The sequence below is a fragment of the Aythya ferina genome (assembly GCF_964211825.1).
Source record: "Aythya ferina genome assembly, chromosome: 5".
Lineage (NCBI taxonomy): Eukaryota > Metazoa > Chordata > Aves > Anseriformes > Anatidae > Aythya > Aythya ferina.
In genome coordinates, this window is record NC_140301.1 from 3,151,714 (window position 1) to 3,167,350 (window position 15,637).

General features: G+C 40.1%; 1 protein-coding gene across 8 annotated transcripts in view; it reads left to right on the forward strand.

Moving 5' to 3' along the window:
* The window catches only part of DENND2B (DENN domain containing 2B), a 160,805-nt gene that overhangs the window by 83,166 nt on the left and 62,002 nt on the right, over positions 1-15,637 (forward strand). The window contains exon 1 of one of the 8 annotated variants that reach the window (XM_084521615.1): positions 3,047-3,157. The exons of the other annotated variants lie outside the window; for them this stretch is intronic. The gene's annotated coding sequence lies outside the window, so the exon portion shown is untranslated. Of the gene's footprint in view, positions 1-3,046; positions 3,158-15,637 lie in introns of those variants that run through there. 8 annotated transcript variants of the gene reach the window in all.

Consider the following 15,637-nt stretch of genomic DNA (forward strand, 5'->3'; position numbering starts at 1 on the left):
GGGTGAAAGGCTCTCTCTACCTGGGCAACCTCTACCAAGTTCATCAAATGGTTTAAAGGAGTCTCCATAAAACATTAGCCATGGATATTATGTTCACCTGAACAACTCCTTGTACTTGGATAAAATTTCTGGGCAGATGATGTGCACATCCCTGCTTAACAGAAAGTTTAGCGGGATGTCTGGATGCCATTGCAGTTTGAGTTACAATGATGTGGTGTGGGAAAATATGCTGGTGGATTTGCTGCTGCCTCAAGTCAGCACTGCCATGTTCACCAAAACTCCATGAGTCACCCGTGTGGACTGTGTTAGAGCATCAAAGGGCCAGGGGTGTGAGTGCAGCTGTGTGCTCCTGGGGAGTCCTGGCAGGGCCAGGATCTTGTCTCTGCCGCTGTGCATGGCTTGCGGCAACAAGGTGCTGAAGTGCCTCAGCTGCTGGGGTGCCTCCTCCTGCCACTTGGAAATACTGGTGTGAATCTTGTAAGCTCTTGAATTTGTGAAACACAACCCATAGAAAGCATTTATTTTTGCTTTAAAAGGGAGACGAGTTTTAATAACTTTGATAGAGAGCTTGAGAATGGGATGAATCACTATTTCATCAAATTCTGCTAAGAGTAAGCAATATATTAAATTATTGGAGATGCAATGATAAGCCACTTTTTTTTTTTTCCTTTTATTTTTCTTTTTGCCATTGAGGTTTAGAAAACAATACAAATCAGCTTCAGTCAAGCAACTGGGGAAACTGAATGACTGATGTGAAATCCATTCGCAAGTATTGTACTCCTTTAAAGCAGAAACAGCTTGAGCTGTGCAGTTCACAAATTTTCATAAAGTCGGTTCCCGGCAGCACAAAGCTACCTCTGGTTCAGAAAAGAATACAAAGCTGTTATTTACCCAGTGAGGTTGGAGGTGTGTTTGAGAGAGAGCTTGGGCAGCTCAGCCCTGAACTGGGCCATGGGAGACGGGAGGATGCTTGCTGTTATCAGGAACAGAGACATCGGCAGTGGGAACACGTCAGAGCACTGATTAAAATGACCCTGGAATTGGGCAAAGCTTGAATACAGGCTTTGACTTCATTGTTGCTCATCATCTCTGTCAGGAGCATTGGTGGAGTGCTGATTTGTGATGCTCTGAGACGTGTGATGTGCCCCCTTCCTTGTCCTGTTCAGAAGCGACCTCAGGGAGGTGGATCAGAGTATGTATGTTTGAAATCTCTTTAGCAGGGTTGCAGAAATATTCTTGCAACCACAGTGGTCTACAGATGTGAGAGAAGAGTAGTTCATGAGTGGTTTGTAACAGCTTCTGATAAGATCAAGAGACAGAACTGAAAAAATGGACCTACTTTTGGACACTTTTTTCAGGCTTCCTCAGTTTGTGGCAGAAGCTGAAGATGGGGCGTTTTCCCACAGCAATTCTGCAGCTGGCTATTTTGTTTCATTTTAATATTAGATGTCAGTTCAAGGAAGAAGAATTATGTACTCGAAGTGCACTTGTCAGTCAAGCAGTTCACTTTTTTCCAGTTGGAAATTCTGTTAATGTTCTGTTAATGTATCTCTTCTATATGCATAGGGGGAAAAAAAAAAAAAAAAAAAAAAAAAACACAAAACAAACAAACAAAAAAAAAAAAACAACAAAAAAAACAGTTTTTGAGGGGAAAAGTGAGGGAAAAATGAGACTGCATTTTCTTTCATGCAGCTTCAGATCAAGTTTGCTTTGTTACTAGGTAAAAGCAGCAGGAACATAGCCTGGCTAACTAATTCCCAGTGCAATTTAATTCTCATGGCACTTTTAATGCTTTGTTCTTTTCTATGTGGAAATCATGTTATCATTAAAAATACTTTTTCCTGTTATCAAGGTTAATGTTTTCTAAAAACACTGGAAAATAATTTAAAAATGAAAGGAAAAAAGTCTTTTAAAAAGCAGAGGTTTGTAATTGGCAGGTTAGGCTGAAAGCATGTTTAATGCAACTGTGTTCTGCTACAGTAAAAAAACTACTTAGTCTAACACTGCAGTCCTTATTTATTTAATCATGGATGGTTTCTCTTTTTACATTAGTGTACACAGTAATACAAAGGCTTGAACTAACCTGTTACATATATTTTTCTTTTTTTCAGGGAATTTTTAGAATAGTGTGGTTTTGAAAACTTTTCTCATGTCTTCCTAGTGCTTTTACTGCACTGAAATGTAGTAAGTAAAGCAGTAAGCAAGATATATGCTAAAGCACTTAAGGGAGTCCCTATCAGTGCAGCATCAGAAAATCAGATCAGGAGTCTTATGTGAATTTGTTTTTTTTGGGGCGATGATAAAAAGTTATTCAGAAGTCTACAGGGGATACTGCGTAGAAACTGTGTGCGTAATATTTTAAAATTATCATGCCAGTGTTTCATTTCTTCTGGAGGAAGTTGTTCTTAGGGATGAAAATCCCATTGCCTTCTGGACCAGGGAGACCAGATCTATTCAGATCTCACTGAATAGACCAACAAATATACAAGTCATGAGCTTTCTTAATGATGCTTTATGTTCCATGAATACACTGGCAAAAGGGAGATGGCAGATAGCCTGTGTCCTTTCGAAACTGTTGGCAGAGACTTGAAAGCATTTGCACGTGGATTTTTAACCTTTCCCTTTCCTCCCTAGACAGTACTGCCATCCGTCTGACTTCAGAGTACGCGGTCAGGCAGGCAGGCTTCTTTGCTGGGTCTGTGTGCGTGTGGTTTGGTGCAGCTGATATAGCTTCTAAGATTTTGTTAGCGATCAGCAGCCTCAGGTTGAAGAATGAAACGTAAACCGTCGGTACCTGCAACTTCAGAAACAAAACCAAATCAAAGCCACAGAAGTTTTCCAAGCTGTAGGCAATAAGGAGGAAACATTTGGCTTTCCAGTTTTCTCACACACCTGTCCCTTCAAAATCAGCATGTCAGATTGCAGAGAAAGGCTTTGCTAGTTCTAGTCTCGTTAACCATTAATACCAGTTTCCTCCCTTTAAGTACACAAAGGGACAGAGATTTGACAAATGTCCTCAGACCATGTGTCATTCACTGCCTGAGAAGCGAAGCAGCGAGCTTTCAGGAAGTGCAGAGGACAGAGCAGGTTACGAGGGACTGGACGTGGAATTCCTCCCTTTCCATTCCTCACCTTTCCCAGAGGGAAGAGCTTCTGAGTAAGTCTGGAAGCCGTGTGCTGGAGTGATTGCAGTGATGGACAGCTGTGTGCTTGCCAGAGCTGTGAGCGGAGGCAGCGAACTAAAGCAGAAGCGAAGGAGAGTGGAATGCTGTCGCAGTGGATTCCTTGGTGTTCTTTGCTAGTTTTGCAGTTTGATGGGCTTTCTACTCACAGGCAGGAGCTCAACAGCAGCTCTCAGCTCACTAAAGACAGTGATACGAAGAGCTTTATTTTTGAAGTTTGAAGCTCTGGCTCTTGGTGGAGCTAAAACTTGATTGTGCACCCAATCTCTTCGCCTCCTCCTCTACCTCTCTCGGGCTCTCAGACAGAATATAATTTCTCTGCCTGGCTAAATGCATATTTCTTGCCTTGCCTAATGAGGATCCCTTTTTTTTTTTTTTAATTTTTTTATTTTATTTTTTTTCTCCTTAATAGTTAAAGATGATTTTTAAGTTATGTAGCAGTATTTGTACCTACACCTTCTGCCAGTGTTAAATGTAGTGCTGCTGGGGCACTTCTATGTTTTGTGTTGGTCTTTGATGCCTGATATATATATATATATATTTTTCCCCACTGAATAAATAGGAGAACTCAGGCAACACAGGATTGCAGACTAAAGCCTGTGGGTCACTGTGTCATGTAACTTATGGTCAGAACCTGGACTTCAGTTTGTTGCTCCAAATATTCTATTCCTGAGCTGAGAGCCCATGTGCAGTCTTTAAGAGAGCGGTAATTTTTGCTATGAGCTTATAAACATTTAGTTGCTTTTACTTGCTGCCTTCATACATGCAGCTTCATTTGGTATTGCTTCATTTGCTCTGTATCATTCCAGTTTTCTTGCTGCTTTGCCTGATGCTATCACCATGTCTTCCTGTAGGGACATGAGGGTTTTTTTAGGCTCTGTCCCAAAAGGAAAGGATGAGAGAGAGAAAAAGTGTGTACTTGGTTTTAGTCACTCTAATGCATTGTGTATTGAGTAACCTTGCAGTTCTTTATTACTGTGCAGCATTCCTGTTGCATGGCAGTGGTAGCAAACCGTTTTCATCCTCAGGGCTATAGTATATGCAAATTCCCATATAAGATATGAGAAGTAAAATTATATCGGCCGGCTCCTTATAAAAGCTAATAGGCCAACAGAAGAGCGTAAAACTAAATCCACAGTTTTATAAGAAACCCAGGCCTTGTGAGAATGAAATATTTATAAGGGAAATACAAATCCCCCGGATATTATCCCAATTCCAAATTTAGGCTTCAGATCCCACAGCTCTCGTAGGTGTGGTGATGAAACGTGGTCTGGGAGGCTCATTTCAACTTAGTGAGCAATGCACATGCTTATGTTACTTAGGAGTAATGCTGACCACTTAGGAGAGTGGTCAGGAGCATCTCTCCCTGACCTAACTCTGCTTGTTGACATTTATAGAGAAATCTCAGTAAAAAAAAAAAAAAGCAGAGAGAAACTAACGTCTAAACCTTTGGGAAAATTTCCTTTAGAACATGGTTGTGACTGTTGGTAAGCACAGTGATCAAGTGGCTGGTCAATCTTCTGCCTGATATTCAGTGAAATTCTTCTGCGTTAAAGCCAGGGTCAAGTTATATTTGGCCTTGACTGGACTGTTATATAGATTAGTATGATAGCAACAGGCATTGCAAATTATAGGTTGGCTTCTCCCCCCCCCTTTTTTTTCCCTTCTCCCTTTTTTTCCCTTCTCCCTTTTTTTCCCTTCTCCCTTTTTTTCCCTTCTCCCTTTTTTTCCCTTCTCCCTTTTTTTCCCTTCTCCCTTTTTTTCCCTTCTCCCTTTTTTTCCCTTCTCCCTTTTTTTCCCTTCTCCCTTTTTTTCCCTTCTCCCTTTTTTTTCCCTTCTCCCTTTTTTTTTCCCTTCTCCCTTTTTTTTTCCATTCTCCCCTTTTTTTTTCTCTTCTCCCTTTTTTTTTTCCCTTCTCTCTTTTTGTGTGTTTGTGTCTGCCAACAAATTGGAGAATAAATAGACCAAAAATTGCCTTGAAACATTTTTTTTGGTAAGTGAATTTGCTCCAGGTCAATGCTTTAAATCTTCCTATAGTAATGAGTTTTACATCAGTTTGCATCTTTAGCAATTTATCTTTGCAAACTCTTGATTTGTGCTGATGCGAGCCAGAAGAAAATTGAACCCCAATTCCCAAATATTTGTGAATTCAAGCAATTAAATGAAAGAGGGCCATCACTGAAGCTGAGAGAAGATTCTCTCCTAAAGGCAAGAGAAGTATTCTATTATTACTCAATCCACACAAATCTACACGCACTGTAGCATGTACCAAGGGTCATGTTTGTCTGTCATAGCTGGAATTTATTTTGCATTCCATGGGGTCAGAGCCACTGAAGAAAATTATGATGATAAGAGGCCAGGGCTGTAAAGCTTCAAGCTTCTTCTGAACAGGAGGCACACTAGTTACCCAGCTGACATGTACAAGCTAAACTCTCAGTATATAGTTTGCTATTTCGCCTATGTTCCTTCGTTCATCTTACTGCAGCATCTGTAAAATGTGGTGCTTGGCAGTGGTGGTGCGGCTTGTATGCAATTACACGAGGGAAGCCAGCTCTTAGTGTGTACGTCACAGTGCGTCAGTCTGAGCTGTGACAAGCAGTGGCACCTTCTGACGTGCTCTTTGTACCTTCTGTCTGACGGCAGTCCTGCAGCTGGCCTGTGCTGCAGCTCTGCCCTCACTGTGCTGGGGAACGGCAGACTGTAATCAGGTTTCTTCTCAGCATATGAGGCGCTACATTGCAACTTCAGCTTGTCTTTCTGGCATTTGAGAAAGCAGCAAGTTCCCATGAGTTTCCTGCCTTCTCCCTTGCTTTGGCACCAGCACTAGCCATGTTTCACTTATCAACTGTTTCAGCTCTTTTCTGCATTTTCAGGCGCTGAAAAAAAATCCTGCTTCTAATTTTTTTCTTGAGGTTGTTCAAGTAAAAGTCACTTGTTCTGGCAGATACTGCTACTGTTCCTCACTTCAAAGTTTCTTAGGAATGTTTGTCATTTTCTTAATTAAAAAAAAAAGTTTAACTCTTGTTAGGAAAAACTGTTTTGGCCATCTTCAGGGACTGCGATGAATGTGAATGTATGGGTGGGAGAGAGCACTGTCTGGGTGTGATCCCTTAACTGGCTGGGAATTTCAGAGAGGAAAGTAATAATTCCCTTTATTATGGTGGAAAAATAGTCAAAGGTTAGGCACACAGACCTTTGGAGCACTAGGAAGGTGGAAATCCAGACTTTGAAGGCACAAAGGAAAGAGGGTAAAATTTATAAAGCTAAGCTGAAGATGGAGAACCAGGCTGCATTTCTCTCGTCTTATTATTGTGAGAGCAATATAGGAACAAACAGAAAGCTGCTACACTGCCTCATTGTTATAAAAGAAACATTAGAAAGTGCCCTTGTGAAGACAAATATGCTTTCTCAATCATGTAATCAGGAGCCTGCTGATTATATGCCGTTGTTTCAGCTTTGTGTTTACACAGGAAGAGTTTGCACAAAGTGGAACTGAGTTGCTGCAGTTGTCTTGATGAACCAATGGCACCCAGCTATTGCAGATAGGAGACCCCGCAGAGGTCTGGGTACTCCTTAGGTGAAGTTTAAAAACAGAATTGCTCCTTCTTTTCCCCTGCCTTACATTAAATGTGAACTGCCTTCACCGCACAGGGGCTTCAAGTGGATGGCAGCCTGACAAGGTGGGTTCAGACAGACTGTACTCAGGGCTGATGCTGAGGTTGTTCTGCATTCAGGGAGGGAATGCAGTAGGTTCCATTGTGCTGCATTTATTTGTTTTAATTTTATTTTGTTTATATTTTATTTCATATGCGGTGCAGTAACTCCAGAAGCTTTGAATCACTTCGGTGTTATCCTGTTGTGACATACCGTATTTTCTTACTGGGTCCAGATGTCTCAGGCCTCAAACTTTCTGCATTGTGATATTAATAGTTGAAATGATGACAGAAATTAGGAATGTCTGTTTCATAACAGACATATGGATAATGGCTTTTGGTTTTATAACCTGTTTTTGTAGGAAGCTTTCTCACTGTGTTAAACTAGTTTATGAGAACGGAAAACTGGCAAATCTATACAGAAGGGCCTTGCTGGACATTGACAGCACTTCAAGACTCAGATCTCTGCTCCTTGGGGCAATGAATTGCCTTAACCTACAGATCACATAGCTAGCAAAGAGGGATTTAGCGCCTGCTGACCGACACCTTACATGATATCAACAGCAGTAGAAACTGGGGACCAGAAGTAAGCTAGTGGGTCTGGAAGGACAGTGCATCATTGTGGCTACTGGTAGAGAAGCAAACAATTGATTTGGTTTGTTCTGAAAGCAACTTGTCTTAGTGAGTGAGATTGAGAATAGTTCTTAAAGACAAGATGGAGTCCTCAACTGCCTTCCTTTTATTCTGCCTCTACTAGATATTTATTCATAGGTCTATTTAATGAGGTTCTTTGTGACCTAGAAGTTAATTTGTAAGTAAAGCAGAGAAAGCAGGCTTGGCTATAGTGTGCAGCCAAGGCTCGTGACTTTCTGGCTTACAATTCAGTTCTTTTCCCTTTGGGTGTAGAATATTTCAGTAAAGTATACAATGATCTCGTGAAGTTTTCTGGCTTGAGAGAGCAGAAAAGGTGTGAACCTATTTTACAACAACTTCTCCAAACCAGAGTTCCAGAATTAGAGGTCGCCGAACCAGAACTGCCTCAGTTATGTTAAAAAATAAACATCACAATTCATAAAAGTCATTTTCAATCTTTCCCAAACTGTGTGCATGTAAGCATGGAAGACTTGCAGAGCTCTGACAGAATTAGTTCCAAAGCGTTCAAATGTTTTGAGATTCCCAGGCAGATAAAGCACGTTGAAAAAGTTTGAATACTTGTATTAAAGAAAAAGTTTTGAAGACTGGTGGTTCTTAAAGAGACAAAGAGGAACTCATGTGTTCTGCCTGATTTAAGAACGTGCTATCGTTTGCTGTGTTGCTGCTCTCAGTCCAACAAAAAACCTAAGATCATAAAGCAGGTGAGACTAGATCACTCTGAACAGCCTCCACGACATAAAAATCAGTAAAAGAGGAGACAACAGTGGAAATATTTGTTGCAAAAACTGTTGTTCAGAACATGCTGGGGGAAAATAGTAAATATGCAGGAAGCTTCCATTGTCAACTTCAATTTGTATTTATTATTTTGAGAAAATGAGGGACAGTGGTATGAAACCAGTGCACTGTACCTCAGTAGAAAAGAGAGAATAGCTGTCTCTGATATTTTAGTTCTTGCTTTTGATTTTTTTTTTCCTGTGTGCAGTCAGCTTCTGATCATTGTGATGGAAGGCACAATGCAGGCTTAGTGAATCTTCTGTGCCTGATTGCTGGTGTTTGGGGCAGTCACTTGTATATGAATGGGGAGGGGTGAAAGCCTTAAAAACAGCAGTGACTAAATTCTGCATTTGCCTTTTAACAGTGCAGAAGACTGCCATAAATATAGATCAGCAGGGAATCTAGCCCTCTCAGTCTACATAATTTCACAATTTCCTTCTTCGGCCTTAGAAATTTCTTGGCAAAGGCACATATCTGCTGTCCACTGATTGATCACATTTTGTCTTATGGTCATTTGTCAGTCGGATTTTCTTGCCATCTTTGCTTTACAAATCCAGTCTAATTCAAGTATTTAGGACCTGACTCATAAGCTTTGATGCATTTGCTCTTTTTTTCTTTTTGTACATTTGTGGAGAAGAGTTGCCACTTCAAATTTCTGTGCACTTTTTTTATGATTCAGAGCTATAAAGACTCGGAGCTTTGAAGGGGTCTAGCTGTAGGACAGCACTCCCTCCCTAACATGGCCCACCATCACTCTTGTGAAATTAAAGAACACACAGAAATTGAAGTACCTAAAAATAGCACACAGCACTTGATCTTGTTTGTTTGACAGTCCTAGTAGCCTATTATTTTGTAATTAGTTCTGATATGGTTTCAATTTTTTATTTAAATGGCAACTATCAAAATTCCTGGAAAAAACATCAGAAGCACAGAGAAGTATGTGGTGTTTCTATTTTCATTCTGACTTTAATCATTTCTTGATCTTCATCCATTTTGACTTACTTTGTTGCTTCATTCTATCTAAATGCTGGGACTTTTCCACCACTAGCACATGCTCATGAAAGTGAACTGTTTCAAATGGTCTTGTTATGCAAATTCACCTTTTAGTTTTGAAAATAAATTCTGTTTCATTTTTGTCAAAATCCCAAAGTCAACAATAAGGAGAGGAAATGATCTGTCATGCAGGGTTTGGGGGATTTTGAGCTATGCTCCAGGTGAGAGCTCAAAAATAATAAAGGGTCTGGTGGAAGAGCAGCTATTGTGTTGCCACTACCATCACTTTCCTTTCCAAGCCAGAGGCAAGATGCCACAAGTTTAGTATCTTGCTTAATTACCAGGTTAAATCAGCTCAGACCCACCTTTTACTGCTATGTGCCTAGCATAGAGTGTAGAAAGTTCACCTCCTTTACTCACAGTAAGCTTTCTTTAGATTTAAAATAATTAAATATCAGCTGTAGTTATCTACTTGAGGTATGTAGACAATTACAGTAGACTGTACACTATGCCAAAGTACAGAATATATTGTAATAGGTTTACTGTCAAACAAAAGTGGATCTGTTTAGATTCAGTAGACCAGGAGGTCCCTTTTGTTTGGTTGTATTGTTCCCACAGCCCCCAGTTACAAGGAGTAGCAATAATACTAATTCTGAAGTCCCTTTCTACTCCCAGTACAATTAATACAAGGAATGATTGGATTTATCATTAATGTAGCATACAAAGAGATTGCACAAACCTAGATGATCATTTAGTTTTGAAAAAAAATCTTTTGAAAAGAATGCCAAAACTTGAGCTATCATCTATACATGGGTTCGACTTGGCTTGTCTTGGCTAATCAACAAAGCCATCTCATGCCACACATTTTGATGATGGTTGTACACGTAACCCTCATGCTAACCACACAATATCCCAGTTAAACCAGTCTGAGTGCCTGAATCTGCCCCCTGAGCCTTCGCTGTTTCTGCCCTCCAGTAATGCCTTACCAAGTGCTTGACAGCAATCAACCTTACTACTCATCTGTATCCACTGGCAGGGATGTAGGCAGAGGTGATAAAATAAAAGGAAGTAGCACAGTGTCACATGCAAATGATGTTGAAACTTTGCTTCTCTGTCTAATGGCTTTGCCTCATAACTCATCTCAAAATGCAACCAAACCACTGACTCACAGTGTTTACAGCTGAAAGTAGATTTCTCATTGCTCTTCTGAGGAAAGCATAGAGGAAATTATTCTGTCTTTGTACAGAGAGGAAGAAGGAATTCTTTGCAAAGTGTTGTCCCTCAACATTGCTTGAAGGTTGTGATGGTTTTTTAGCCTTTAAATTACTCTTCTGCTTTACACCTAAAGAGGTACGACTGGAATCTTTTTGTTCTGCAGTAGTTCTTTCAATTCTTATTTGTGTAAAAGTAGGGATAATTGCCACGAGCTTTCACAAATGTGTTTCTGAAATAAGAGTGCTTTTCTGTTTGTTTGCTCAATGATTCCCTGGCAACAGTTCCCTTAGAGCAGAGTGAGACTGTACCAGCTACAGAGAGCCATTGGTACTGAACCTTTTCAAAATGGCTTTTTTTTTTTTTTTTTTTGTGTGTGTGTGTGTGTGTGCAGGTCACAGAAGTTATGAGAAACATCCATTTTTAGTCTGAAGACAAAAATGCAACTACAGCTTTTTAGTGTGCTGAGAAGTTATACTGGCATGGGAGAAAATACCCTTTTGAAAATGCAAGAATCCAAAAAATTATATCTTGTTCTGTGAGTTTCTTATTTCACTTGTCTACTAAGTGTTTGGAGGCTTACACTGGCTGAAAATTTGGCATAGATGCTTTCATCTGGACAGACAATAAAATTCTCAGGATTTAGTTTTTTTCAGCATATGGTTATAAATATAATTTATTTTTTTCATCCTGTAATCTGAACACGTCCATTTTGTTCAAAAAGAAGCCGAAAAAACTAACAAGAAGCCAAACAGGTGTAAGCATTTCTGCTCCTTGTGATGGCAGTACTAACACTGGCTATCTGAACATCAGTGCCTCCAATGATATTTTTGTGCAGTCCTTCACTTGACTTGCTAATTGAGCATTTTTTAGCATTCTCTCTTACAAATTTCCAGAGAATTTTGTATCTACTTCTTCAATTACATGAAACAAGTGCAGCCTTAGTGACCTTATTTTCCTAGCAAGAGAGGGAGACAGCCCTGAGAAATATAGAAGTGCTGTTCAACTTTGTGAGCTCACCAAATTTCTGTGTTATGGTGAACTGATGCGATCTCATCAACAGGAGCCTGGAAAGACCCGATACCTTTCTGTCAACGTGTTTTCTTGCTATTTCTTTTGTAAATGGGCTGCCAAGGGCTTGACTTTTTTGAAATGGGAAATTACCTGGCATAGTGAGAGCCCAAAACTGTCATCTCCTTCTGTAAGTGTTGGTTTAAGCAAGGTAGATGGGACTTGCAAAACTGAAAGAATGCAGAGCAGCTTCTCCCAGCTTGTGTTTCTTCAGTACAGATGATCTGTGGAGTCCTTCCTGACGCTTCAGGAGAGCTAGAGCAGTGCTGAGGTATCTGAGCAGCTTAGCTCAGAGGTCAGGCCAGGGCAGTGGGAATTAGGGATCCTGGGACTCTTCCAAGGCAAGTTACTTAACCACTCTCCAGTCACATTTAATCCCTGGTCTGAAATGCAACTTATTAGTTTTATTAGTATTTAGAAAATATATGCGAATCATGGATGCAAACTCCTCAATAAATGCAAATTCTTATAATACGCCTTACTCTGACATGGAAAAGAGGTACAAAACCAGCTCTTTAGCCACCATTCTGGCTGCCTCCTGTTGTTGAAAGTTGTCTAATGAAGTTAGAGAGACATGCAGCATCTCTGTTATCCATGGATGTTCTTTAGTACTGGGGAAAGGATAGGGCTGTTGATATTACCCTTTATTATAGCAAATTATATGAATATGTATGCTAGTCCAGGGAAACTATATCTTTATTTGAGTGGGTCTGGACAACCGCAGCTCTTGTAAATTAACTTTTTTTTTTTTTTTTTTTTTTTTTCCCTCTGTGTTTAAGTGAGGAATAAAGAAACTGGAGAGAAGAGACCGACTCAGAACTTAAAGCTCAATTGTATCTAGAGCTCCAAATCCTGCAGATAATCACTGATATTAATAGTTTTCTACTGTTGTGGGTAATCCTGCCGATTTCTCAGGGAACAACTCAGAACAGCAAAGCTAAGCAGGGTCTGGAGGGATGGAAATCTCTCAGGTTCTGTCTGCTCCCACCACTGTGCAGCCGTGAGTCCCACAGGAAGGTAGCTCTGGGTCTGTGACCTGCCTACACACACAGTGGGCTGTGTGATGGGCAACTTGCCCGTGACACTGTAATGCACTGTGCCTGCCCACTGGCCGTGGTTTGAGAGCCACACACCTCAGACTGAGTGCTGGAAGAATGCACTTTTCAGAGAGGGATTCGGAGCAACTCATTCCAGTGTGTTTTGTGAAAGAGTGATAATCTCAAAGAAATGTCATTGCTCTGAGAAAGCTTCTGTTCAAGTGAACTTGTTAAGAAATCTGCATTTATTTATGAAATAAATATAATATGAAATATTTTAACAGTGATTGTAGTGGCAAGCTTTGTAAGGCGCAGCATGTATCATTCTGTATGTAGGAAACTTCAATAAAAACATTTTGCTTACAGTCTTTGTACGAAAGATTACAAGTTATTTAATTGTCTCTGTCAAGTAGTATTTGTTTTAAAGACTGGAATTATTGTGCCTTCAAGAGAACATTCTTCTGATAGAAGCAGGTTTCTCAGGGAAAGGAACAATTTATTATCTATTGTTCAGCTTTTGGACTTGATTCTGTTACTTCTTGCTGTCCTTTAGTGAATGTATGCTCAAAGCCAAAGAGACAAGGCTTTGCTTCTCTTTGTTGCTGAATACTCTCTCCTCTGTCTTCTACCTGAATTACAGCACAACATGAAGCAAATCAATGTTTTATCTATGGTATCCCTAGTACTTAACAGCACACACCTCTAAAGGGCCGTTTGCTCTGCAGCTCCAGACTTGTACAGCAGTGAGTGGGAGTTGTGTAACTGACTTCAGGGGTTCATGATCGAGCTTTAAGTGCAGTCACCTTACTGGGAACCTGGAATTTAAAAGAATGGCTCATATCTTCTGAGAAGAAACATTGTGCAACTTCTGCAGGTCATGCAAATCATGCTTTTCCCCTTTCTTCCTCTCATGGTGAGTCAACAAACCTTTTCCTGACAGCAAAAACAATGGAATATGGCTTCAAAGGCTTCAGTGGAGGCTGTGGTCTTCATACGTGACATACACTGCCACTACAAAATGCTTGTTTCATTGCAACAAATGTTGGTGCAGCTCAGGGGAAGGCCTGCACGACGTACAGGAATAAGGAGAACATGATCTCAAGACTAAGCTAGAGGAGTGCTAAGAATAATATTAATCTTACAATCGTGGTATTAAGCTGAAGAGATTTCTATGATGGGATAGACAGGAAAAATGAAGAGTCAGGACAGTCCTCCATGTCTGAGGAGGGTGATTTAGGTTGCATCTTCAGGTGCTGTGAAGTTCTGTAGGCCAAGGTAATCCTAAGTAATTCACTGCAAACTCTGTGCTGTGACAAGCAGCCCAAACCGCTCGTCATCTGTCACTTGCTTTTGATCTCCTGAGGTATCGTAAGACATCTGTCTGAAACTGTGTAGAATAACAGTAAATGTAACTCCTAGGACTCAAAATGAAAAGAATGTATTCTGACATGCATCCTTCCTGACTGGAAATGAAGAACACTTTTCACTGAGCTTTAAGTAGTTGTTGATGAAGTATTTCCATTGTCTTTGACATAACATTTGTGTTATAGCATGTTTAATTTTCAAAATGATGAAGAACAAAAAGTCACAAAAATGTGCAACTTCTGTGCAAAAAAAAAAAAAGACTTGATTTCATAGGATTTTGAAAAAAGATAAGTTCCATTTTGTGATAATTTGATTTTTGTCCTTTTGTGACTAGAGCTTTTAATTTTTTGTTCTCCTAATACTTCTGAGCTTTGCTTGCAAAGTCTCATCAACTGTAAGAATCTGGGATGAAATCTAATAATTTAGTTTGGGACTGTGTTTGAAGAAGAAAATTCCTCCCATCTCAAAGTCTATTTTTCAGAGGTTATCTCAGTGCTCTGGACTTTTCGATTCATCCACAGAACTTGGCACCTGCGGGTATCAGCTGGCTGCTGAGAAGAAAGCCATATAGCAGAAGGGATCTTCCCAATCTTTTCTCCCTTTGCTACAGCTGAGAAATTTGCTCCTGTGACTTATTTTGGTCACCTAGTTCTTCTACTTGGATTTTATGTATGCAGAATGTTTTATAAAAAACCAAAACAAGTAAAACCTTGATGCCCACAGTTTTGTAGAACAGAAACTTAACTGTGTATGCAAGGTGTTGTATTTAGATCTTTCCTTTTCTTTCCTTATTTCTTGGAATAGAAAGGTTGCTAGGTCAAAATGTTAAAGGAGCTGTAATTATTTCTGCTACGGTTTGGGTTTGTACGTGTGCATTGTGGCAGAGCTGTAAACCCCCCATTTTTGTCATGGTTTTGTCTCTTTATTGCTGTCTCATCGCTGATGAGCCGGCTGATTAGTAGGTTGTTTAATTTCCTTTTGTCTTTTTGTTTTTAAGTCTTTACAAGAATGTACAACACCCCAGTAACAATGGCTAATTTTACAAACTGTGACAAAAACTTATCCTGAGGAATTTTTTCCAAGGTGACACTGAGACTTTCTGCACAGTTTGCAGTCTTCAGCTTGTACTGTGGGCAGATTATCCTGTGTCTTTCAGTCTGTAATATTCCTTTGGTACAGTTACTTCTGTTCTCTTTGATAAGAACTTCATCTGTTTGCTACAACATCAGACCAAAGACAAAACAGGTCTCCCTTTTGCAGTTTTATTTAAATTACTGTATACATCAGGGATTTGAAATGCTGTGGCTAAAATACTGTAGGTGCTGACCACAAGGATCATCTGCTTCAGATGTCATGCACTGAAAACTGGCATTTTTTAAACTGGTTTTAGTCACTGCAGCCAGCGAGTGAACTTGCCTACTTGTTGGTCAGTCTTTACAATTTCTGTTGCAGTAGGAATCTTCCCCCTGCCGATCCCCTTTTCCTGCAGAGGGAATCCTTAGCCTGGGAGACCAGGGAGCTATTCTGTTGGAGGTGGTAGATGAGTTCAAGGCAATGGTTTGCTACGAGAATGTCTCAGCTGTGTTTAGACTCAGGAAACTTGGAAAAGTTGAGATTCAAATAGAGGTGAGAAAACTGGCTTGGGCCATGCTGAATGCTCAGTTCATCACTGACATTGCTTAATTACTGCCCTCCG